This window comes from Ictidomys tridecemlineatus, assembly GCF_052094955.1.
Source record: "Ictidomys tridecemlineatus isolate mIctTri1 chromosome 1 unlocalized genomic scaffold, mIctTri1.hap1 SUPER_1_unloc_6, whole genome shotgun sequence".
Classification (NCBI taxonomy): Eukaryota; Metazoa; Chordata; class Mammalia; order Rodentia; family Sciuridae; genus Ictidomys; species Ictidomys tridecemlineatus.
The window spans coordinates 540,262-567,835 of record NW_027520947.1 but is presented as its reverse complement, the minus strand read 5'-3'; the positions used below and the strand labels follow the sequence as shown (position 1 = coordinate 567,835).

The following is a 27,574-nucleotide window of genomic DNA, read 5'->3' as shown; positions in this document are numbered from 1 at the left end:
TTTTTTTCCCCCTTGGTGGTGCAGGTGATTGAACCAAGAGCTTCATACATCTCTATACCAAACTACATCTCCTGTGTGTGTGTATGTGTGTGTGTGTGTGTGTGTGTGTGTGTGAGAGAGAGAGAGAGAGAGAGAGAGAGAGAGAGAGAGAGAGAGAGAGAGAGAGAGAAGGACTTTTAATTTTGCTGTCTCTGGCCTTGAACTTGTTTTCCTCCTGCTTCAGACTCCAAATCCCTGAGATTACAGGCCTTGGACTCTGCACCTAGCTTCCTTTGTTTATTGTGGAGGCTAATCCTCTAGTTGTCCCCAAGGTTCAAGAAAATCCATGAGAGGGAGAGGAAGAAAAGCTGATTTAGATTTTAATTTTTTTAAAAAAAGGATGATCCTATTGGAATCCTGTCTGTATATCTGAACCACAAAAATACTCCAACTTCTCCTTGACCTCTACTCCCATTCCATGCCATAGATAATTGACACTCAATTTAGCTGATGAGAAAAGCAAAGCAAACAGGTCTGATCTCAACTGTTCAGTAAGACCTAGCACCTAACCCCTCTAAATCCAAATCCCCTCAATCTAAAACCTACCAGGTTTCAGGGAACAGGAAAGTTTAAAAGTCCATGTCCATTCTAATGAAGGCATTACATCCCTTCAAGCTAAGCCCAATGTATAATTTATCTTTTTATTTTTTGAGAAGGATCTTGTTCTATTGTCCAGGGAGGCTTCAAAATCCTGGGCCCAAGCAATGCTCCTGCCTGAGCCTCCTGTGTACCTTGGACTACTAGTAAACAACATGGCACCCTGCTGATGATAGTTTGCTAAAGCTATCTGAGCCAACTGAAATTAGGCATATGACCCCACCCAAAAGCCTTCAGTTTTGGTGGATCTCATAAGAAAATCTGTAAAGTTTCTCAACCTGGACATAGCCCACCAGAGCAGGATTCTGTCACTGTCTGGACATGTCTGACCTAGAGCTGATGTCTTGGATCCCATGATTGACAACTCAGAAGTCCCAAGACTAGAGATTTCATTTCGATGTCCTTCTTAGTTAATGAGAAATTAACTGTAGAACATTTAAAGGATATTTATTGATGCTTATTCTCTCTCCTCTTCCAGAAGGTCACATTCAGTTTTGAGGAGACGCCATCAAGTGGCCACCCAACTATACATTCTGTTAGCACACTACCCTCATATCTCCAGAGATGGCATTGAGTTCAGCCACAGATCTGAGCTGGGTAATTGGCTCTTTCCTGCCCCAGACCTACCTATATAGATTCCAATCCTGACCCTTTACTCATCCCGTCCACATCAATAGACAAGCAGTGAATAAAGGAATGGCTCATCATGAAAAATTCAATCACATTAGAAACTAGAAGAATTTTCAGTTCATCTAAAAGAAGAGTTCTTTAACAAATTAATTACACAAAGAATTTTTGTTTATTCAAGAACCTTTAAATCATTTCAGAGAGAAAGAACAAAATGAGGGATGATCACAATAGCCAAGACTTCAAAGTGCCTAGGCATGCAGGGCATAGTCCCAGTGCATGAGTCCACAGGGGCAGTATGAGGGTCCCCAGTGGTGTATTTCAGGTTCTTTCTAGGGCTTTGGCTGAAGGGCATTGTACTGCAAGGCATCCTCAAGATGAGATTGCTTTCCTTTCTGGGTTCCTCTGGGATGTGAGCCTCAGTTTTCAGCAGCTTCTGGGGACATCCTGGGCTCCAAGAGAAGGTCTGAGTGTGGGTTTGTCCAATTGTCCAGGCACTAGAACCTCATGGGAAGTTCAGGACCCATTGGTCCCACTGACCATAGTGTTTGCAGATATTTGAGGTGACTAGAGCTCCTGAGAGGTTTCAGTCATTTACTGCTGGATGGTCTTGAACTCCGTGCTGGTCCATCTCAACTCCCTGCTCCTGTGTAACAACACGTACTGTTAGTGCACGACCTCAGTTCCCCAAAGACAGCTCCCTGCTCTGTGTAAGCCCAGTGAGGCAGTTGGCTTACTGGAAAATTCACATCTCTGCAGCTCTGGAGGCACTGAGAGGAGTGGCAGCTCAGTGAAGGAAAATTATCTGGGTTCAGGCCTAGGGGAATGCAGAGCTCTGGACAAGATCTCCTAAGAGTAAATGATCTCCAGGTTGACTGACAGACTGCCATAGCTTCAGCTTCCCTACCATGCCAAGGTGTGTGTGTACCTGGCCTAGGAAAAGGACCAACTCATTCAGTCTGGTATGGACTGAAGCTTTTCATAGTGTTCTGTCCAGTAGTTGACCTCAGAAGCAATACCCAATCATGTGGGAGGGACATTCATTTGTATCATACATTGATTGAAGAACCTCATAGGATTAAGGTGCAAGTGGACCAATCCTGAAGGCATTTTGGAAATTCCTTGGTTTTGATTGAATGAGGGAAAGGATGCGTGGATGAGGTAGGATAGAAGCGAGCCTCTAGTTCTTTCAAGTTTCAATTCACTCTACAAATTCTTTCTCTATTTCAAATAAACATAGACAAATTAACCAGGCATGGTGGTGCACCTCTGTAATCCTAGAGGCTTGGGAGGTCAAGGCAGGAGAATGTTGAATTCAAAGCCAGCCTTAGCAAGGGCAAGGTGCAAAGCAACTCAGTGAGACTCTGTTTCTAAATATAATACAAAAAAAAAATTCAAAACAGTGGTCTAATTCTGCACTTAATTTTTGTTTGTTTTTTGATGATTCTCATGATTGAATATTAGGCTTTACCACTGAGCTTTTTGTCAGCCTTTTTTATCTTGTGTTTGAGACCAAATCTGGCTATCTTGCCTAGGATGGCCTCAAACATCTGTATTTCTTCCCTCAGTCTCTTGCTTCTTTGGGATTGACTGCAAGGGTCACTACACCTAGCTAGTTCTCCGCATATAGACTGGCTGGTTTTAGAGACCAGACTCAGTGGGGCTGGATCATACTCTTAAGACCATGGATGTGCATACCCTTGATGGCCTTGACAGTTTCTCTGTGTTTCAAAAGTGAACACAAATATTTGAACCTCTTGATTTGCAAGATTTTGTGGAGCTTTTTGTATCAACACAATAGTGAACCATTTTCACACATAACCTCTAACAAGTTATAGGAAGAGTATTGATTCATTCTTCAGGAGATTATATTTTTAATTGATGTAAAAGTTTCAGGGGACATACTCAATTGTATTTAGAAGAAATTTTAACGTTTCCTTTTTTTTTTCTTTTTCTTTCCTTCGACTTTTTAAGTATCACTGGGTATTGACTCTAGGACTTCATGCATGCTGGCAAGCACTCTACCACTAATCTGCACTCAAAGTCCCCATCTGCAACTTATTAAGATCTTTTTATGTACATTTCACCTGCTGCTTCAAATTCTGACATAGTAGCCTCTGATGTGCCTTAGCACACCCCAACTTTCAATTGTCCTGCAGTGGACATTCATATTGCTGCTGTCTCCATAACCACACATAATTGTCTCTATGAACCTGTGGGAAAATTTCTCTAGAACAGGTGTCAATTAATAAAACTGTTTCATAAAAAGTGTATAACCTTAATTTTACTGATAATTGACAGATTGTTCTTTAGGGTGCAACATTTATTTTTCAATAGTGATGTGCAGTAATGCATGCACATATTCCCCCAAAACACTTGGAATGACCCAGTATTCTGACATTTGCCAGGGGCTTTGTGGCTCTGTAGAGGTTTGCTCTGGTGCTGATGGCTACTGTCCAGTCTTTTCTAATTTCTGAAGCTCTCTCTATGGGCCAATTACTGTGTGATTTTTGAGAGACATTCTCTGATATTCAGTCTGAAATCTGCTTTTGCTTTTTGATCAGATTGCTGATTTTCTTTATCCCTTGTGCATAAACTGTGTGTGTTCAGTGTGGGTTCCTAAAGACAGAAGGAATACAATTGTGCTATTATATTAGACTTTGTGCCTTGAGCTTATTATAATCTCTTCAGTTTTTTATAACCCCAGTATAATGGATACAGAAAAGAATACATTTCCTGTTGGGCTGGGGTTGTGACTCAGAGATACAGTGCTCACCTAACATGTATGAGGCCCTGGGTTTGATTCTTAGCACCACATAAAGAGAAATAAAGAAAGGTATTGTGTCCATCTACAACTGAGAAAAAATATTTAAAAATACATATTCCCCATAAAAAGAATATATAAAATATTTTTGATTTTAGGATGTTTTTATAAGGTTAGTTTTTTATAATTTTTTCTTTGAGAAAATATACAGGTAAAAGAAAACATGTCTTTCAAAATTTCATCTAGATACTCTATAGGTTTTCTTCTGTGTAAGCCTTTCCATCAAGAAATACATTGTTTAAATAGAGACATTTGTACATTTTCTATATAGTTTAACTCATTAGCACAGGGATCCAGAAACCAGAGGCAGACATTCTGCCTTCCAGGACCTCCTCTCCCTGGTTGGTATTAAACTGGATCTCAGTGACATCATTCTGAGAGATGCTAGTGTCTGAGAGAAGCTGTGCTGGTCAGGGACAGCCTTGTGGCTGTCTTAGACACTGAAGACTCCAGGCCCTTCCTTAGGTAGATGCAGGATACAGATATTGTGCAAAGAGACACATTTCTCAGCTAAGGAACTCCTACCATCCCACACTTTCTTTCCTATACTTGGATATATTTGTTTGAGGCTAAAATTTGGGGCTCCTTTGCATCACCCTCCCTGGATACCTTCCATATCTCTGTCCACCAAAGGAGACCATCTCTAAGGCTCTGATGACAAGTCCACAGCACAGCTCAGAATCAGAGCTCTGTCTCCTACGGCTTGCAGCACTCTTCCATCCTCTCTTCTCTCTTCATTCTGTCTCCTGTTGATCAAGAGAACCAAATATTCATTAGAGCCTGTACAACAACATCAATTGCCTATTAGAAAGTAAACAAGGAGACTTTGGTAAGTGATACATCTTACATTTTTCTGTAACAGAAGTAAAAACAAAATCTACCAATCTGAACACTCAGTACTCCTAGAACTCAGTGGTCATGGATCAGGTTTAAAAGCTTGCATGTCTCTGGGGAGTCTGTCTCTTGGACTATAGGGATTTCACCAAAGGAAGCTGCCAGGTCAGGCGACTGTCTGCTTGCTTTGCAGCATGGCACTCTCCTGAGGATGAATTTGAGTTCTTTGATGTCATAGGCATAGGGTTCTGGAAAAGCAGGCAGGTAGAACTAGGGATGGTTCTATGGTGTATGGGTGCTAGGCAAGTGTCTGGGTGGAAGGAGACCAAATATAGCAGCCCCCATGGCCTATATTTTAGGCTTTCCCACCTGGGTTCTCCCAGCTGAGGACAGAAAGGGGAACCACTTCCCAGAATCTTCTAAGCTCAGTGACAAAGGAAACTGGGATCTTACTGTCACTCTGTAGATTCCAGAGCCTGCTTAACACAGGAGTGATTGGTCAATGACTTTGGCCTCTAGATCAGAAGAAGCAGTGGCAGGGCTGAAAAAAGCAGGGAGAGAATTGAGTGGCTGCTCAGCATTTGTTTTTTATTGATGGCCCACTGGAATGAACAATTTCAAGGTTGAGTTCATTATGTTAGATGATGATAGTATTCTTGGCAGTAAATTGCTTCACAAGGTTGGGTCCGATGAACTTCAGTAGAAAAGCAATCATCTTTACTGTCCTGTTTATCTAGGAAGAAAAAATTAAAAAAAAAAAAAAAGAAAAAAAGAAGAGAAATCATCTTGGATGCAATTATAATAAATCTAATTGGGATGAGTAATTCATTAGATTAAGTAATTAATTAATTAGATTAAGTAGATTAAGGTTAAAATATTTCACAAAGGCTTACTCATTATGAAACACCAGATTCTCTTTTTCCTTTGTGTATGTGAAATCCCATGATCACAGCGCTTATTCAGGGCATGTACCTTTGCTTCTACAAAGGCTTAATTCATTATCCAAAATCACACCAAAGGCAATGCTGCAACCAAGTCCTCTGTAGAGAGTCCTGTTAGGAGAAAAGATGGAAATCAATTCTTCACTCTTGATTGAAATTCTCAGCTACCTGTTTTTTTTCTCTACTGATGAATTCCTAAATTATAAGGACTAAGGGGAATAGAGAGGTGGGGTGGGGGAATGGAAAGCTATACTCTTAAAATATCAAAAAAAATATGGTTCAGACTTAAATTCTTATCTCAACATTTAATAGATAAAAATGTAATTATAAATTTAAAATTTTTAAGTCACAGCTGGTGGACATTATTCAATCTGTGAAGTGAGAACAAAATTCTTAATTTTGAAACTTATGTCTTAGGATTCTAAAAACCATAGGTCAGTCCAGCATAGTTGTGTCACACACTTGTCATCACAGCAACTAGGAAGCTGAGGTAGAAGGAATGAAAGTCTGAAGTCAGGTGAGGGACTAAAGGAGACTCTCTCTCAAAATTATAAAAAGTCTGGAAATGTAGCTTTGTTCAAGGGACCTTGCTTCAATTCCCAGTACTGAAGAAGAAAAAAGGAAATATGAGCAAAATAACAACAGTTCCTGAAACATAGTACAACAAATAACCTTTGTAAAGGTTTGATCATTCTTACATGATCATACTGCTTATTATCTTAGAAGCATAAACCCAATGAAGAACAAAACTGTGGCCCTTTAAAACATCTCCCTAATGTAAAAAAATTTTTCACGTTTTACTACCAGAGCCCCTTTATTGGTATTTTCTTTCAGCCACAGAGCCTTCCTAAATATCCCAGGCTTTCTAAATCTTGAAGTCCTCCCACCTCAGGCTCCTTAATAGGTGTGATTACAGGTATGACCCACTGTTGCAAAGTTACCAGAAATTGGTTATTAAATAATTATCAGAAGCACACATATATTTACATCTTATAGAAACACCGGCCCCCCTGTTTAATTACCCCTTCAATGTCATCAACTCTGCATTATTATTCAATCAAGCATATTATTCAATCAAGCATATTTCAGCAAGTTGTTATGAAAAGAGCTACATGTATGGCATGTTCTCTCTCTAATGTAGAATTTTATAAACAAAAAGTTTACTTGAATGTAGAGTAAGGATTATTAGGGTCTAGGAAGAATTGAGGAGAAGATGGAAGACAAGTTGGTGGAAGTGACCAATGCCCTTGGTATGAATGAAGATATAACATGAACCCCTTCAATGTTTGTTGTAAATATGTCAATAGATACATTTTTAAACAATACAAAAAATGAACATGAAGAAAACTAATTCCTTTCTCTCCTGTGGGAGCAGGTGCAGAATTCTGTAGTCCTTGAGTTCTACCTGGAAAGGGACCACAATGTGGGGGGAAATTTCCCACCTTGGGAAAGCCTTGAGCAAGCAAGAACCAATCCACTTACCTGAGGGTTGCTGAGCAGGATCCTTAAAGTCACAGAAATTACTTCTTTTATGGATAGGATTGGAGGCTTCTGTATAAGCACCTATCAGGTCTTGGCATCCCCAAGCTACTGCAGATGAGGTCCTAGTCCAAAGAGATCAGTGCATGCAAAAGTACAGAAGGGAAGATGAGCCTGTTGGACACCACATATGTCTCCCAGGGGCATTCCCACAGCTTTTTTGGTCTCTGAAACCCATTTCTATTTCAGATCTGCTTCCCCGGGCCACAAGCCCCACACAGGAGCCCTGCAGATTCACACCTTCCTTGTTTGGGTTGGAAGGTACAAGGTGGAGTGGTGCCCAAACTGAACCTGGAATATCCAGCTATAGTAGTGTCTTGGTGCAGGCACATTTTCCATCTGTGCCCTTCGTATTCTAGACCTTTAGGAAGATTTTCAGATTAAATCAGCCTCTTTTGGTCTATAATAACATAATGAGATTTGTATTAATGGATTATAGTAATTGTGAGGGATTTTCTAAAAATATTTATTTAGTTGTAGATGCACACACAGTATCTATGTATTTTTATGTGGTACAGAGGATTAAACCCAGTGCATCACACGTGTGAAGCAAGCACTTTACCACCGAGATATAGCTTCAGCCCAGGGAATTTTTCTAAATGACATTTTATCCCCTCTTTAAATAAGAGAAAAAAAGTAAGTAGTTATTTCATGAATTTAATCAGTTAGTTGTAAAGCAGAAGAGCAAAACCCTCAGTGAATGGCAAAACAAAAGCCCCTTCTTCTGACATTTGCCTTTAGTTTAAACCCCAACTATTGTCTTGCCATTTTCAAACTTAACCTCTTACCAGCACCAGCTTCTGACTTGGGCCCTGGCTACTATGCTACTCCTATCATTCAGAATTTTATAAGTGAGTTATCATTACATCTATCATAGAAAGCATATCATTTCTTATGAAAAATTGACATTTTCTCTTTTATCTTGTTTTATTCAGAGTGAGAAAACTAGAGGGAAATATGAAAGGCAAAGGGTAAAATATGAAAAAGATGGTCTCCTCTCAAGAATGAAGGAACTGGCAGGGGTTGTAGTTCAGTGGTAGGGGGCTTGCCTACCATGTGTGAGGCACTGGGTTGGATTCTCAGCACCACATAAAAAATAAATGAATAAAATAAAGCTATTGTGTCCATCTGCAACTAAAATTTTTTTTTAAAAAGGAAGGAACTTAAATTTGATTAACAATTAGAAGTGTTTGGATAAATGATCTGCACACTTCTTTTACTGTCATTAGATACAAGAAGACAGACTCTTGATCTCCCATTGTTTATTAATGTTCTAGGTTTATGAAAAAGTTTTTAGAAAATAGAAAAAATATCTTAACTCATTGCTTAAGAGATCCTGACAAATCGTAGAGCGTACTTATTAATCACTAAAGGCCACTGAAATGAAAACAATGTTACTGAGATGTAAAAAAAATTTAACTACCTAAAATAAAACTTTCTTTCGCAGCAACATCAGTACCCCAGAGTATATCCTAACATTTGAAAGGGTGGATGTTGGAGCATCAGGGCACTGAAGACCAGTGTGTCTCACTGATCCAAAGCAGAATCAAGAGGCAGAGGTTGTGTTGTCTTGCCTGCCTAATGGCTCATTCCAACCACGCCTATTCACACCTCACCAAGCAAATATCTTCACTTCTGTTCTTTTCAGTGGTGGTAGGTGTGCTGCAGCAGCCAGCAACAGGGTCCTGTTTGTGAATGAAAAACAGATAAGGCTGTCTTAGCCTTCCCACTTTCTGCCCTGTGGGCCTGGGTCCCATTGGCTGTGGATTGTAGTCTACTGATGGCTGTGAGCTGTTCCCTGCTGGGAGGCCTTCACCTGAGAGCAGGCTGGAACTGCACTCTCAGGCTCCCCACAGACCTACTGAATCAGAATCTCCTGTTAAAGTATGAGCAGGTGATTCCTTTTGGTATTAGAGTTTGGGGAGCAAGAACAATTTTCTAAGGGTGTGGAAATCAGAATTAGACAGGCATCAGTATAGATAAGTAAATAAAGTCAGGTCACATCTAGGAGGCCAATTTTGAGTGAGTCTGAGAAGTGGGAGACTTTTCCTGAGGGATCTTATCAGGAACCTGCCCCTGCTCCAACCTGTTGTCAAAGTAACCAGTCTCAGGAAAATCTCTGCCCTACAAGGAGCTATAAGGTTATTAGGGTATTTTTCCTCTACTCCATCCTGCCCTTCTGCCTTCAGCATACCTATTTCTCACCTTTTGGCCATCCCTCCAAGCATTCCTGGGCCTAGTCATGACCACAGGAACAAGAAAAATAAGGAGGGAAAGTGAACATCAAAGGAAGCCTAGGTCATATAAAAAGGGCAGAACACCTGGCTTCTTGGGATACCAGGATAGCAGCTATGCCCCCTTTCTCCCTCGCAAGAGTAGTCTTTTAAATAAATTCTGCTTCATTTGCTTGCCTTGGCCTGCTTCTCTAATGTTCAAACTTCAACATGTGCAGAAGCAGCAGTCTTCACCAATAACCAGCGATATCATATTTGGAGGTTCATATTTTGAGGAGCTTACCTCTATACTGAGGTAAGCTACTCTCCATACATCCCACATCAGTTTGAGGTACATCTTTCTTTCTCTTATTTTGGAGGATGATGGGTACCTGTCGGCTATTTAAATGCAGTTAGTGCAGCCACCACTCTTCAAGACTAGGGTGAAATGTTTCTGGCCTAGGCAGCTATTAATCACCTGTTAAACACAGAGCAGGTATGTTGGGGTCTGCTGAAGCCTCTTCCTACTCTTCGGTCCAGGCTCAGAGAGCAATTGGCTTGAGTATACAGTGTCCCTAGTCCCGATCTTCCTTGGATGTGTGGAAGTGGATGAAGGAGTATGGAACAACATGAGGAATTTCTAGCCTGAGCTACAGTCAGGGGAAAATCCTAAGGTTCCTTCTCTGAAAATTTCTCCCAGCTGCCCTAAGAGGTATAAAAGGTGATCTGTAGATGAATGACACTGAGGGAAAGCCCCAGTTACATTTGCCTCCATTTGAGTCACACAACACTCCCAACCCCATGTCCATTCCCTCCTGGATGCTCCCTTCCTTTGCAAATCAGAAACACTGGCAAACACTGGAGAAGGAGGAAAGAGTTGGGTGGGGTGGGGGGCGCAAGGGGCACCGAGAAGAGTGCGTGCAAAGGGCCCCCGGTTTGACCCGACGACCCAGAGCAACGCCACCCGACCCCACAGCACCACCCGACCCCACAGCACACCACGAGACACGACAACGAACACGCGCACAGGGGCCCGGCACAGGAGCCAGGCCCCAGTTCTGGAGCTTAAAGCTCCATGGTAAGGGAGGGCTGGCTTGGGTTAGGAACAGCCCACAAGGCAAGAGGGCAGGGGAGGGAAGGGAGAGGATCACGCAGGCCAAGGTCAGCGCAGCGCCCACGTTCACTGCCAGGTGTCAGGCTGTGGGCAGCCAAGGGGGCCCAGGCGAGGGGCAGGGCTGTGTTTCCCCTAGGGAGCCTCGAGGGCTCAGAGGCCAGCCCATTGCACTCCTCTGCAATCAAGGGGAGTAGATCCTCCAGACAGGGACCTGGAGCCAAGCAGGGTCAAAGGATGGCCCTGGGTGTGGAAAGGCTGCCAGCGCCAGCATGAACCTTGGTGTCTGGGTGGGTAGGGACCCGGGACTCATGGGGGAGCCCAGGCTGGGGAGAATCAGGTTGACTGGAGGTTCCAGGCAGTGCAGAAATCCCACAGCACCAGGGCAAAAGAGGGGAGGTTCAAGTGCAGGCACCAGCAAGGGGCCTGAGATCTAGAGATGGGGACAGGGCCAGGGTCCTGGAGATTAGTGGTCTGGGACTATAGCAAGGAGCCAGGCCCAGGTCTGGAAAGCCAGTTACTACACCCCCCCATCAGTCCCAGGGGATGGGAGGAAGGGAGTGGAGACAGTGGACCAGGTGGCACAGGGGGGAGGAAGGCTCAAGGCCCAGGTCCACCTCAGGCTGTCTGGGGTCCTGGAGCATGGTCACAGGTCTGAGAAAAAGGATGTCTTAATAATCCCTACTAAGGGGCCCAGGCACTGTTTCAGGACTATGTATTTAAGGAAAGGGTCTTGAAAACTAGACAAGGATGGGAATCTATGGCCATGGAAGTTGTACACAATGAAATCGTAAAATTGTGAGGCCAAGTTTTTACGACCAGGCAGTAAACATGTGGGAATGGGATAATGGCACAGGACTGGTGCAGGGAATATTAAAAAGGAATTTAAATGAGTCCAAAGCAAGACATCTAGGCAACAAGTGTAAAGAGCCAGTAACACCAAAAGGAAGAGATGCTGGGCATGGGGGGGGGGATGGAGTATCTGTCTGCAGCTTCCCTCAAAAAAGGCCACAACACTTGCATTGCCCAGCCAAATTCCCATATTCAGTGCCCACACTGGTACTGTTCAGCTGGATCTTATTTCCTGCAAACATACCTACTGTGCACCTATGGCCTTTCCTCATAACCCTATTTCTCACACTTGCATGGTAGAGCTGAGAGGCCTAATTGCCTGTGATGTTTCCAGCTCTGCTGCTGTGTCCAGTGTTCAGCCCCAGGTGTGACAGGAGCCCAGCCATCCCATGGCAATCCAATCTCAGGAAACCAAAAGTTCTAGGCAACCCACTACCCACACCCCACCCCACCACTATATGAAGGAAGGAGACTTACCATCTGAAGCAGGGACATCCAGCTTGGCCACCAGTATAGCCCCTCAAGATGGAAAGGGCTTCTTCCTAGTCATTTCAGTGACATGATTCTCACACATCAGGTACTGGCTATGAATGGGTCAAACTGGCCCTTCCTGGAAGTCTGATATAGGAGACTTCCAGGAGCAAGTCTTCTGCTCAAACCTCAGTTTGTTTGTGTGAGAATCATGCGAACCCATAAAAAATACTGAACTGTTGACAAAAGGTTTACCTCTGTGGTCCCAGTTACAGTCACAAATGACATAACATTTCAATCAATGAAGATCAGTTTATAAGTTGGTCCCATCAGACTAGATCGCTTAGTGATGTAGCCATCTTACTTTATGTGGGTACATACTCTGATGTTTGCATATGGACAAAATTACCTCAGGATGCATTTGTCAGAAAACATTACATCATAGAGCAATACCTTAAGTGTATGCCTGTGAACAAGCATCATGTTGTTCCTTTATATAAATTACTCTTACTTATATGCCTTACAATTAAAATTGTCTATTGTGCTCCAAAGAGAGGCTAAGGTAGAAAAGCTGCCTAAAATTTTACAGCCTGCTGCCTAAAGCTAGGAGTGTCAATCAGTGATTGCTTCCCTAGATTGTACCAGGCCCTGGTTTTTAATCACAAGAACAAAACAAGTCCTAGAGCCTTAGTCTTCTAATTCCACCAACAATATGGGGCCACCAAACCAGAACAAATTCAAGTAAATTTGCTCTTTCTCATCTCAGATGTGTATTGCTCTATGGTGAAAATGTCAATCCTGCGTTGACTTCATAGGATCAATTCCCCTGCTATAACCCTTCCCCTAATAACCAACCTTCCTCATGTCTGCTCTTTATTGAGTCTGAGTTTCTTCTGATACTCTAGACACTTGGACAATACAAAGTCATAAAACAAATTACATCATGAAACTCAGTTATAACAACTACATTATGCTAAAATAGAACCAATAATAAAATCTGTTACTGTTTTTAATCTGGAAAGCCCATGGTTAAGGCAATGCCACCATGTTCCAGAGGAGAATGTTCATGAGAGTTCTGACGTTACCAGTGGGTTAATCTATTAGTTGGCTTAATAATTTGAAGATACTACAGGGAGGTGGTGAAAAGTATAGGCATATGGGGCATAAATGGAGGAAGTAAGTCATTATGGGTTTGGCCTTGAGGACAGTATTTGTCTTTGGCCCCTTCCTCTTCTACCCTGGTTCCCCACTGCCAAGAGCTGAGCAGCTTTCTCTACCATACCCTCTGCCATGATATTCTGCCTCATTTGGGTGCCAGATCAATGGTGCTAATTGACCATGACTGAGTCCACTGAAACCATGAACCAAAATAAACTGTTCTTTCTCCAAGTTGTTCTTGTTTAGGTTATTTTGATCACAGCCATGAAAAACTGACATAGCATCTTTACATCTTTTTTAGAAATTTTTTTTACTTGTCAATGGACCTTTATTTTAATTATTGATATGTGGTGCTGAGAATCAAACCCAGTGCCTCACACATGCTAGGCAAGCACTCTGCCGCTGAGCCACAACCTCAGCCCTGAAGTTATTCTTAAAAATATTTATCAAATATATAAAACCTCAATCATATAACCACAAATATTGACTTAATAAAATTATTAGTTACAACACCAGAAATGTACCACTTGCCTGAGACTCTGTTCCTCACAATTAATATCCTGGAGGCGTCAACCTATAGGAACTTGATGACAAGTACCAATACAAAAGTATTTTATTTTTTAAATACATGAATGAAATTACCATTAATTTTAAAATAAAGGCACTCTGCTTATTTTTCTATGAAATCTTTATACTGAAAATATAAATGTTCCTCCTGGTAAGAAAATGTCCACCAAGTGCCTAAAAACATGAACCAATAACAAATGTATACTTAAGTACATCTTATCTTCATTTTTCTTGGAAAACCTATATTCAACCCTTTGAGTTAATACTCAGTGGAAACTAAAGTTGATAATTCCCTTCCATCTTATAGAAGATAACACTCAACTATTACTAACACTTAAGCATAAAAACCAAAGTTCCTAAGCACTATAACTATATGGAATACAACTATTTTACTTCATTTCGCAAATGTTGCTGGTACTTAACCATGTGCCAGACATTACAAATGACCTCTACTAAATTTTCATTACAGTCCTCACATGGGTCCATTATTTCTATCATTTTTGAAAACACACAAGTGATGAAAATTCTTATAACTCCAATATCAATATCATGCGGTCAATGTCCACAGGTCAAGTTCAAACTCCAAAGCAAGACAGATTACCAAGAGACCCACAAAGGGGTCAGACACAGGAAAGAGGGTCGATCTGGTTGCAGCTCGTTGGGCCAGGCCACCCAACACCAATTCCCTTTCAATTCCCTCTTCCAGACCCTCTTTACCTTCACCCACACAGCCCTGGGTGCATTTTTAGCAGCACTCACCCTAGGACTTTGTCCAGCAGGTTCTTCACCTCAGTACTCACAGTTTGTAGAGACCGGGAAGGGCACTGGCTACAGCTGGAGAGATGCAGGAAGTAGGTGTGAAAAGTCCAGTTTCACTTAAAGGGTCAAAGGTGAAGGACAAATGCAAGAGCTCATGGATGCCAGGCCTGGGAAGAACCTCAGTGTCTAATGTACCATCCACTGCTTCCTCTCAATCCTTCTCCACAACTTTGTAACTTACTGCACCATCTACTAATTTCTTTCCTATTTCCAATCTCTCCCCCACTAGAACATATACCCTTTTAAGGGCAGCATTTTTCCTGGTAAGGAAAATATTGAAGCAATGTCCCCGCAGTCTAATTGAAAAGGATCATGTTATGATTTGGACATAAAGTGAAAACTGTTAATGCAGAATGATTCAAAGGTGAAATGATTACACTTAGAGCTGTGACCTAAATCAGTTCATCTTATTTTGAATAGAGTAATTGGGTGGTAATCATACACAGGTGGGGTATGATTGAAGGAAGTGGGTCACTGGGTACCTATCAGGAATGGGTCCATATTCCCTATGGCCTCTTCCCCTTCCCCTCTTTCTGTCTCTTGGCCAACATCAATGGGGCAGCACTCCTCCATCATGCCCTTCCACCATGACATTCTGCCTCATTTTGGGCCCAGAGCAATGGAGTACGTTCACCATGTACTGAACCTCTGAAACTAGTTTTCTTATCATGTACTTTGTAGTTAGTGATAAAAACCTGACTAACACAGGCCACAAGCCTTGTCTAGGGGAGGTGAAGGATACAGGAATGCACATACTAGAAATTGCCTCCTTGGAGGGCCAACCAGTATAATTCTGCCTTGTAGTGTTCTCCACTACTCAACTCTGCTCCTGTGCCAAGAAAGCAGCCATGACTGTGTTCCAGTGAAACCTTACTTAGAAAAACATGTGGCAGGCCAAATTTGATGCACAAAAAAACCATGTCCTAAATGAAGTAAAGTTCAAGTACATAGAAAAATGCCATCATTGGATTGGGTGGATCTGTCAAACAGAAACAAGAATGGCAGAGGTTTTAACAAGTCTAACAGTGACACAAAACCCTGAAAATAATTCCCCAGGCTGGAAGTGGTGGCTCCTACCTGTAATTCCAGCAGCTCAGAAAGCTAAGATAGGGGGATTGTGAGTTCAATGCCAGCCTCAGCAAATTATGGAAGCCCTAAGCAATTTAATGAGACCCCTGTCTCTATGTAAAATATTAAAAAGTGTTGGGTAGGTGACTTGGTAGTTAAGCACCACTGGGTTCAATCCTCAGTACCTAAAAAATAAAAAATAAATTAAAAGGTACCACATTGTTAGCTAAAGACAGGACCACAAATGTAAACATTAAGAACCTGAATCTAACCTGAATATAATATCAACCTCACAGCCTCAGGAACATATTTTGTAAGGTCAACACCCACTTGAGTTTATAAGGTCAACACCCAGTTAAGAGTTTAATACAGATACAACTGAATTTTATAACCAACCTCATGGTGGAGCTAAAGGACAAAAGCTTTCAGGGACCAGACAAGAGTACTGAAGAACATTTCTACTACCTGATGATACCTGCACCAATTACACAAAGTAGAAAATAAAAAAGAAGAAAAGAAAGAAAATGAAAATTCATCATTTCTCATTCTCATGAAAATCATTAGAAAAATCACTGAATCAGCAATAACCTCATATAAAAGTCCCATTTAGGGCTGGGATGCAGCTCAGTTGATACAGTGCTTACCTTGCATGCACACCATGTTGGGTTCAATTCCCAGCACCACCACCAAAAAAAAAAAAAGTCTCCCTTTCACAACAGACATAAAATATTTAAATCCTCAGGAACAAACAACATAAAATATATGCAGCTCGGGGCTGGGATTGTGGCTCAGTAGTAGCGCACTTGCCTAGCAGGAGCAAGACCCGGGTTCAATCCTCAGCACCACATAAAAAAATAAATAAATAAAAGCATTTTGTTGTATCCATCTACACCTAAAAAATAAATATTAAAAAAATATGCAGAGCCAAACTTCATTAAGGAGCACATGTGGTGACTGCAGGGAACACATGCCCTGCATGGGTCAAAAAAACATTAATTTTTGAAAAAAGATGTCATAATGAATGTTAATTTTAATCAATATCACAAACTTTGGGAGCAAGATAAAGTCGTTGGAAAATATATTTGAAGAGGTATGGGGAAGGGGGCCAATCTTGTAGAGACTAGCTGTGATATGTGGGAAGCCAGAGTGAATGTTTTGTCTATTTCTGGACCCCACAGTCTTGCAGGCAGGAGCAACCACACTTTTTTTGGTTGGAGGGGTGTGGTGAGGGAAGTGCTGGGGATGGAACCCAGGGTCACTCTATCATGGAGCAACACTTGTGGCCATTTTAATTTCGAACAGCATTTTGTAAGTTGCTGAGGCTGGATTCCAACTTGCAAACCTTCTGCTTAAGCCTTCCCAGTCACTAGAATTATAGGCATTGGCCACCAGGCCAGTCAGGGTCTTCTTCTAAGAAATCATTTTCTCCACCCACTTACTTTTTAAAGCTCCTGGGTAGCCTTTTCAGACTCCAGAATTACAAAGGCTTGGAATAATGGCATCTTCTTTCCACCTGGTCATGGGTTGAGCCTGGAACCAGGGCAGAGGGTGGCTTGGTTTTGGTGCTAGGCCATATGTTATGTAAGTATGAAAGATTTTTAAATACTTCTAAATGTTTGATGTTTTGAAGAGTTTTCCCTCCTTGCTAGAGCATGATGTGTTGCCAGACCTTATATGTCCCATCAGACTCCCCATGTGTCAGCCACTGATCTAAACTACTGAGCTTCAGAAAAATCTCAACTCTATAGTTTTGCCAGACACCCTGAGAGCTTAGGTTAATGTAGGGCCACCTCTGTCATGTGAAAGACCATAACACTTCTCTGAAAGCCTGGAGCCAAGCAGTGACAAGGCCTCATCAGCTGCAAATTAATCTCAGAAGCCTCATCCACCAATACCACCTGTATCAACTAGAAATTAGATACCTTACCTGTTATCCTGACTGTCCACCAAGGTGGTCAAGCTGGCTTCACCAAAAATTGCTCCTGTACAGGAAAATCTCAGCTTCAAGGACACTTTACTTTTCACAAAGCCTTTTTCCATATTAATTGAACAGTGGGCTTTAAGAATTTTGGAAACCATTAATATGTGGTTAAAGTACTTCATCTATGAAGATTTTTCACATTATTCTCTCCCCTCTGAGCATGTAAACCTACACAACAATTCTCATTCTATTTTAATAAACTCTGATTCAGCAAATCATCTCCTCATTTCTGTCATATACAACAACTGGCTGCCAGTAGGATTTCATAATCCATAGAGGTAAATGATTGAACAAGGTTCAAATTTTAATTATAATTTTAATGAAAGCATAGAGAATACAAATTGCATAGCATTCTTCTTCATGCTCAATATTCCACTGTATTTTCAACTTTGATGACCTGGGAAGAATTTCTAAAAGTGGCAAAAACTATAAGAATTCTGTGCCATGCTCACAAACACTTCTGTCAAATTAGTTGTGTAGCATAAAGCTGTTTTCACTATAACTTGTGATATGTGCACTACTCAGTACCTTAAGATGATGGCATAATTTTTTTTTGACCAGTAAGCATATAAAGGTAAATGAGTAAATTACTATTCTTAGTCTTTTCATTTTGAAATTTTGAAACTATTCTCTATCCTAACAAGCTAGAAAATTTTAATTACTTATATATTTAGGTAACAGGAATTAAACCCAGAGGACTTCAATCACTGAGCCACATCCCCAGCCCTACTTTGTGTTTTATTTAGAGATGGGGTTTCACCAATTGTTTTGGACATCCCTAAGTTGCAAAGCATGGCTTTGAAGTCATGATCCTACTGCTTCAGGACCCTGAGCTGCTGAGTTTATGGGCATGCACCACCACACCCAACTAAGTTACCAAGTTTTAAATACATGGTATACATAAAACAATATGTTGGAAGCCAGGAAGGGTGGTATGTGCATGCAATCCCAGTGAGGTGGGAATTTGAGGCAGGAGGATCACAAGTTTGAGGCCAGCTAGTAAACATAGTGAGACCCTGTCTCAAAAGCAAATTTAAAATAACTGGGGCTATAGTTCCTTAGTACAGCACCCATATACCCCCAGTCCAGAAAATTAAGGTATGAAGATCTCCACTATCTACACATAGTAAATTAAAGACAAACAATTTCAGATCACACAGATGGTTCAACTACGACCTGTCTACATCACAGATCAAGGCTTCTGTATGCATTTTACCAGTATCTTTTCAGGTTTAAGACCTCAAGAATACACACTCCTTTTATGAAAACTCAAACAACTGAGTGTTGTGAAGGCACACATCTCACAAGAAAACTTTACATACTCATGGGCTGATGATGAAATTTCCACATTCTTTATAATCCTACTGCCACTATCTCTATCAAATGCTTTAATACCTTGCTTAAATAAAAGCTTCAATTGCTTACTAAACCCTTAAAACACAGACAAAAACCAAAGTTCTTTATCAAGCTACAAAATCATTAAAAAAAAAAAAATGGAAAGCCCCTGCCCCTTGTAATCCCAGCAACACGGAATGCTGAGGCAAGAAATGCAAGTTCAAACCCAGCCTCAGCAACTCTCCAAAGCCTTAAGCAACTCACTGAGGCCCTAAGCAACTCACCAAATCCCTGTCTCTAAATAAAATATAAGAAACTGGCTGGGGATGTGATGCAGTGCCTCTGGGTTCAATCTCCAGCACCAAAACCAAGCAACCAAACAAAGATATAGATACAATAGCGACACTCCTGTGAAAACATTACTACCAGCAAGAATCACCAATACATCTTATAATACAGAAGATCACCATTGATTATCCTAAACACTTGAAAAGTCTTAATTAAAAACAGGAGAAGACTGGGATTGTGGCTCAGTGGTAGTGAGCTTGCCTGGTAGTTGAGATACTGGGTTGGATTCTCAGCATCACATATAAATAAATAAATTTTTAAAAATGTCCAATGACAACTAAATATATACTAAAAACAAACAAAAAACATGAAAGCCAGGCACAGTGGTAACCATCTGTAATTCCCTCTGAGTTAAATCGGAGGAATAAGGAAGAAATACTGAAAGTTAGTAAGCCTGGGCAATTTAGGCCTTGTGCCAGAATAAGCAATAAAATCTGCTGTGGCTAAGCCAGGCGAGGTAGTACAAACCTATAGTCCCAGTGGCTCCAGAAGCTGAGGCAGGAGGACTAACAATTCAAAGCCAGTTTCACCCATTTAACTAGGCAGTAAGCAAATCAGTGAGACCGTCTGTAAAAAAAAATATCTAAAAAGGGCTGAGGATGTGATTCTGTGCTTAAATGCCCAGGGGTTCAATACCCTGTACATAACAAAACAAAAAAATTCAATGGCTGTAGCTCAGTAGTAAAACTCCCCTGGATTCAATCCCCGGTATCAAACACACACACACACACACACACACACACACACACACACACACACCACATAAGAATGAATATCCAACTTGTTTATGAAGTACACACATTTCTAGCAACTCTGCAAACTGAGGAAGGAGGACTCAAAGTTTGAAACCAGTCTTAGCAACTGAGGGAGACACTGTCTTAAAATAGAAAGCAAAAAAGGGCTGGGAATGAGGCTCAGAGGCAGAGCACTCACCTGGCATGTATGAGGCACTGGGTTCGATTCTCAGTACCACATAAATGAAATAAAGTTTGCCACAGTCCAGCTGCAGCAAAATAACCAGAGGGTGACGAACAACTTGTGTAAGCTGATACAGCAGGAGTGGAAGCCATTTATTGTAGGACAACAGAGGTATTTATACATTTTGCTCATCTTATCTTAATTAATATAAACTAGATACATCAGTCAATCAATAAGGAATCTCTACACTTAATGGCTCGCTTTTGTTACTTCTCAAACCACTCCCACTGGCATTTTGCCAGGCACTATCCAGACTTGTTTAGGAACTCTAACATTCCCCTGGCAAATTACCAGGTGTTATTTTGACTATTTACAAACTCTAACAAAAGTTATTGTGTTCACTTATAATTTAAAAAAAATATATTAAAAAATAAAATAGAAAGCAAAAAGGACTTGAAGGTAGCTAAGTTACAGAGAATATCTATGTTCTACCCCTAAATCCCCACAAGAAAATCAAGAATGTTGGCCCATGAGTGCAGCTCTGAATTCAACCCTTACTCCCACCTAAAACAGAGTACATATATTATCATTCATTAAATTGCTTAAGTTGGGCTGGGGTTGTAACTCAGTGGAAGAGTGCTTGCCTAGCATATGTGAGGCACTGGGTTTGATCTTCAGCACCACATAAAAATATACAAAAACAAAACAGAGGTATTGTGTCCACGTATAATCTAAAAAAATATTAAAAGACCTTTTTTGAGTTATAAAAGTACTAGAAAACAAATATCTTTACAAACAAGAATACCCAGTTAGAACACAATGGGGGAAGACTCATAAGGAATAGACATGTTGGTGGTTTGTGCCTCCCTGCACAGGAACACTAGACACTAAACCCAGGGGCTCCATGCATGCTCAACAATCACCCAATACCTCAGCACAGAAATCAGCAATTGTTAAAAATATATAACACCTAGGAATAAACTCACATGCAAGCTCTACAATTATAAAACTGCAAAAGTTTTCTGAAATGAGAAAAAAAAAAATCACCCAACTGGAGTCAAACCTCTATTCGGATGAAAATCATAAGAAACACAAAAGACAAACACCTAAACCTGGACCCTGAATGTATGAGCCTGTAGTAACAGCTGCTCAGAAAGCTGAGACAGGAGGACAACTTGAGCCCCAAACATTATCACAAGCCTGCACAACATAGGAAGACCCTCTGAAAGAAAGAAGGAAGGAAGGAAGGAAGGAATGAAGAAAGAAAGAAAGAAAGAAAGAAAGAAAGAAAGGAAACAAGCAACAAATATGAAATAACTCTACTCCGGAGCTGAGGCCAAGGAAGAAAAGTTGCAGGCTAGCCTGCTTCTAAATAAAAACTGAAGAGTGCCAGGAATAAAGCTCAGTGGGAGATCACCCCTGGGTCAATTCCCTAGTTCCAGAAAATAATAATAATAATAATAAAACCATAAGACAGTTCACAAAGAACTGGACAGGCTGGCATAGTGGCACACATGAGCTTGGGAGGCGGAGGCAGGAGGAGCACAAATTCAAAATCAGTGTCAGCAATTTAGTGAAGCCTTAAGCAACTCAGCAAGACCCTCTATCTAAATAAAAATTAAAAAAACTGGCTGAGGATGTGGCTCAGTGGTTAAACTCCCCTGGGTTCAATCCCCAGTATCAAACACACACACACAAACACAACACAATGAATGTCCAGCTGTTAAAGAGGTACACTCCTTTAATTAATCCCAGCAACTCTGCAAAATAAGGAAGGAGGAACCAAATTTGAAGCCAGCCTTGGTAAATGAGGAAGCCACTGTCTTAAAATAAAAAGTAAAATGGGCTTGGGATTTAGCACAGTGGCAGAGAAAATCTGGATTCAATCCCTAAACTACCAACTTAAAAAAAAGAGTTGGCTGATGAGAGCAGCTCTGAATTTAATCCCCAGTTCCGCAAAAAATAGAGCCTGTAATATTATGATCCTTTAAATAAAGGCATAAGAATGCTAGAAAACAAATATCTTTATAAACAAAAATAACCAATTAGAATGCAATGGGAGAAAACTCATTAGGAATAAATAAGGGTTTGAAGAGTTGGGGGGAGGTTGACGTGATGATGCAGGTGAACGCTCGGCATTAAACCCCAGACCTCCACACATGCTCAACATTCACCCTACATCCTCAGCACAGAAATCAGCAATTGTTAAAACTATGTAACACCTAGGAATAAACTCTCATGCAAGCTCTACAATTATAAAACTGCAAAACTTTTCTGAAATGAGGAAAACAAAAGACAAACACCTAAAACTGGACCCAAAATGTACCAGCCTGTACTCCCAGCTTCTCAGAAAGCTGAGACAGGAGGACACCTTGAGCCCCCAACTTTAACACTGCACTGGACAATATAGGAAAACCCTCTTCCAGAAAAAGAAAACAAACAACAACAAATATGAAATAACTCTACTCCAGAGGTGAGGCAGTAGGATGAAAAGTTGCAAACTAGCCTGCTCTAAAAAAAAAAAAAAAAAAAAAAAAAAAAAGACCAGGGATAAAGCTTGGTGGTAGATCACCCCTGGGTCCAATTCCAGCACCTAAATAAATAAATAAATAAATAAACAAACCATAAAGCAGTTCACAAACAGCCGGATAGGCCTCAAAACAAACAAACAAAAGACATATGTACAATAGCAACACTCCTATGGAAACATTACTACCAGCACCAATCACCAATACGCTTACTATACATAAGTTTACCAGTGATTATCATAAACACTTTAAAAGAAAAACTCTTCATTATAAAATGTGAGAGCCAGGCATAGAGGTGACCATCTATAATTTCCCCTCAGTTGCTGAAGTTAGAGAGGGGCCTAGGAATTCAGACCTTTTGCCAAAATAAGCAATAAAAATTGTCATGGCTAAACCAGGCAAAGTGGTGCACACCTGTTACCCCAAGGGCTCCAGGGGTGAGGCAGAATGAATGTGAGTTCTAAGCTAGCCTCAGCAACTTCGCAAGGCACTAAACAACTTAGTGAGACCCTGTCTCTAAATAAAATATTTTAAAAAGGCTGAAAATGCGGCTCAGTGCTTAAGTGCCCTGGATTCAATTCCTAAGGAAAAATAACAATAAACAAACAAACAAACAAAAATGCATAGCTTTACTTTAATGGTGAAATTTCCCTGGTTTTAATCCCCAGTATCAAAAACACACAATACACACACACACACACACACACACACAGACACAGACACACAAGCACACACAAGGGAATTAGTGTCCACCTGCTTACAGAGATACACTCCTTTAATCCAAACAACTCTGCAAACTGAGGAAACAGGAATCCCAGTTTGAGGCCAGCTTCAGCAACTGACAAAGACATTGTCTTAAAAACTACAAAAGGGGCTGGTTTGTGGCAAGGCAATGAATTCCATCCTCAGCACCACATAAAAATAAAATAAAATTAAAGGCAGTGGGTCCAATTACAACTGAAAAAAAGAAAAATAAAAAACTTAAAAAACATAATAAGACCTTGAGATGTATCTTCATAGCAGAAAAATATCTGTGATCAACCCCTATATCCCTAACAGAAAAAAAAAAAAAGCTGGCCCATCAGTGCATCTCTCAATTTAATTCCCAGTTCTGCCAAAATAGAGCACGCATATTATCATTCATTAAGTCATAAGAATGCTAGAAAACAAATATCTTTGTAAACAAGAATAACCAGCTAGAACACAATGGGGGAAAACTCATTAGGAATGAATGAGGGGTTGAAGGGTTGGAGGGTGATGAATGCTGGGCCTCCACACATGCTCAATATTCACCCTATACTCTCAGCACAGAAATCAGCAATTGTTAAAAATATGTAACACCTAGGAATAAAGTCTCATGCAAGCTCTACAGTTATAAAACTGCAAAACTTTACTAAAATGATAAAAAACTTCACCCAAATGGAGTCAAACCTCTATTTGGATAAAAATAATAAGGAAAACAAAGACAAATGCCTAAACTGGACTCAAAAGGTACCAGCCTGTAGTCCCAGCTGCTCAGAAAGCTGGGACATGAGGTCAACTTAAGCCCTGAACTTTAAGGCTAAACTGGACAACATAGGAAGACCCTCTTCCAGAAAAAGAAAACAAACAACAACAATAAATATGAAATAACTTTACTTCAGAGGTAAGGCAGTAGGATGAAAAGTTGCAGGGTAGCCTGCTTCTAAATAAAAAATAAAAAGGGCCAGGGATAAAGCTCAGTGGTAGATCACCCCTAGGTCCCATTTCTAGTTCCTGGAGAAAAAATAAATAATAATAGAACTATAAAGCAGTTCACAAAAAACAGGATAAGCCTCAAAGCAAACAAACAAAAGATATATGTACAATAGTGACACTCCTGTGGAAACATTACTACCAGCACCAATCACCAATACACTTACTATACATAAGATTACCATTGATTATCATAAACACTTTAAAGGAAAAGTCTTCATTAGAAAATGTGAGAGCCAGGCACAGAGGTGACCATCTATAATTTCCTCTCAGTCTCTGAGAGGGGAACTAAGGCACTAAAGCAGGAAAAATAAAAGTTAGAGAGCAGCCTGGGAACTCAGACCTTCTGCCAAAATAAGCAATGAAAATTGTCATGGCTAAACCAGGCAAGGTGGTGCACACCTGTAATCCCAGAGGCTCCAGAGGCGAGGCAGAAGGATTGTGAGTTCAAAGCCAGCCTCAGCAACTTAGCAAGGCACTAAGCAACTCAGTGAGACCCTGTCTCTAAGTAAAATATTTTAAAAAGGCTGAAGATGCGGCTCAGTGCTTAAGAGCCCTGGATTCAAACCCTAGGGAAAAACAACAACAACAAAACGCATAGCTGTAGCTTAATGTTGAAACTCCCATGGTTTGAATCCTCAGTATCAAACACACACACACTCATTCACACACACTCACACACACAGGACACACACAAGATGCACGCACACACACACAGGATGCACTCACACACACACAAGGGAATTAATGTCCAGCTGGTTACAGTGGTACACTCTTTTAATCCCCAAAACTCTTCAAACTGAGGAAAGAGGAATCCCAGTTTGAAGCCAGCTTCAGCCACTGAGGGAGACATTGTCTTAAAAAGTAAAAAGTGGGGCTGGGGTTGTGGCCTAGAAGGTGCGAGATGCCGAGTTCCATCCTCAGCACCACATAAAAATATTATACAGGCAGTGGGTCCAACTACAACTAAAAAAAAAAAAAAAAAAGAAAAAAACTCAAAAAATGTAAAAGGGTTTGAGATGTATCTCCATAGCAGAAAAATATCTGTGATTAACCTCTAAATCCCCAAAACGGGGGGGGGGGGGGGGGGGAAGCTGACCCATCTATGCATCTCTCAATTTAATCTCCAGTTCTGCCAAAAATAGAGCATGTATATTATCATTCATTAACTCATAAAAATGCTAGAAAACAAATATCTTTATTAAAAAGAATAACCAGTTAGAATACAATGAGAAAACTCATTAGGAACAAATAAGGGGTTGAAGGGTTGGGGGTGGCTGGAGAGCTGCTGCAGGTGAACACTAGACATTAAACCCCAGGAATTCCACACAGGATCAACATTCACCCTATATCCTCAGCACAGAAATAAGCAATTGTTAAAAATATATAACATTGGGCTGGGGATGTGGCTCAAGCGGTAGCATGCTTACCTGGCATGCATGCAGCACGGGTTAGATCCTAAGTACCACATACAAACAAAGATGTTGTGTCCAACGAGAAGTAAAAAATAAATATTACAAAATTCTCTCTCTCTCTCTCTTCTCTCTCTCTCTCTCTCTCTCTCTCTCTCTCTCTCTCTCTCAAATATATATAATAAAACACTTAGGAATAAACTCTCATGCAAGCTCTACAATTAGAAAACTGCAAAACTTTCCTGAAATGATGAAAACTTCACCCAACTGGAGTCAAACCTCTATTTTGCATGAAAATAAGGAAAATAAAAAACAAACGCCTAAACCTGGACCCAGAAAGTACCAGCCTGTAGCCTCAGCTGCTCAGAAAGCTGAGGCAGGAGGACAACTTGAACCCCGAACTTTAGGACAACATAGGAAGACCCTCTTCCAGAAAAAAAACCAAACAACAACAACAAATATGAAATAACTCTACTTTTAGAGGTGAGGCAGTAGGTTGAAATGTTCCAAGCTAGCCTGCCTCTAAAAAATTTAAAAAGGCTAGGGATAAAGCTCAGTGGTAGAACACCTCTGGGTCTAATTCCTAGTACCGGCAAAAAAAAAAAAAAAGGACCAAAATCAATTATAAGAAAAGACTGGCTGGGCAAAGTGGCACACACTCCATAATCTCAGGAGAGCTCAGGATGTTAAGGCAGGAGTACAAATTCAAAGCCAGTCTCAGCAATTTAGCAAGGCCCTAAGCAACTTAGCCAGACCCTGTCTCTAAATAAAATATAAAAAACCACCTGGGAAAGTGATTCAGTAATTAATCTTCCTGGGGTTCAAACCCCGGGACACCCCAAACTGTAAAAAGACAAAAATGTTCTACCACACAGGTGCTGAACAAAATGCAAAGGAAGTCTACCTACCGAACCCACAGAAATGCAAAGACTCACAACCCTGTTGCTGGACCTTGGGTACTGACTCAGCAATTTCACTTCCACAAACTCATTTTGAAGAGTTAGGGCCAATTTAACAAATATATTCCACAAACTCGCTTAAATAAGGGCAAATAATGTGAGCGAACTAGTGCCTGAGTAGATCCCAAGTATTCCGGAGCACAAGCCTAGAGGATACCAATTTTAGGCCAATCTCAAGCAAGTCAGTGAGACCCTATTGACTCAAAATAAAAAGTAAAATAAATAACAAAAATGGACTGAGGGGGCAGGGATTGTGGCTCAGTGGTAGAGCGCTTGCCTACCATGTGTGAGATGTGGAGTTCAATTCTCAGCACCACATATAAAAAAGTAAAATAAGATTCATGACAACTAAAAATATATTTTGGAGATGTAGCTCAGAGATAAAGTAGTCCTAGGCTCAATCCCCATTAGCAAAACTAGTTTAAACAAACAGCAGCAGACTACTATGAGGAAATATCAGAGCTTTGGCTCATTCAGGCTTCTAAAACAAGACCCCATGGCATCTCTACCTTGCAAACAACCATTTATTTCTTACCGTTTTGCAGGGGTAGAAGTTGGAGATTGAAGACTGCTTCCAAATTGCTTAAGACACTTTTCTGAGGGCTCCTCACAAAAGGGAGAATCACTTTGGAACTTTCTTTACATAGCCACAGCTATATCCTGGGGTGTGGACTCCACCCCAGGGGTCAAAAGGTGGAA

The 27,574-nt window shown here is 40.8% G+C and overlaps 1 long non-coding RNA gene across 9 annotated transcripts; it reads right to left on the bottom strand.

The window, feature by feature from the left end:
* Positions 1-1,416: 1,416 nt before the first annotated feature.
* Positions 1,417-27,574, bottom strand: LOC144372207 (uncharacterized). 9 transcript variants are annotated; one of them, XR_013432255.1, is made up of 9 exons: positions 27,411-27,574; positions 17,588-17,642; positions 14,533-17,190; positions 8,825-9,086; positions 7,345-7,466; positions 5,815-5,973; positions 5,375-5,654; positions 4,697-4,833; positions 1,417-1,909 (listed from the first exon to the last, which is right to left on the bottom strand). It is a non-coding gene; the product is annotated as an uncharacterized LOC144372207 (long non-coding RNA). The 9 variants fall into 9 exon arrangements; XR_013432250.1 differs by lacking the exons at positions 14,533-17,190; positions 17,588-17,642; positions 27,411-27,574 and adding an exon at positions 10,093-12,019 and having other exon boundaries at positions 8,825-10,013; XR_013432252.1 differs by lacking the exons at positions 14,533-17,190; positions 17,588-17,642; positions 27,411-27,574 and adding an exon at positions 10,093-12,016.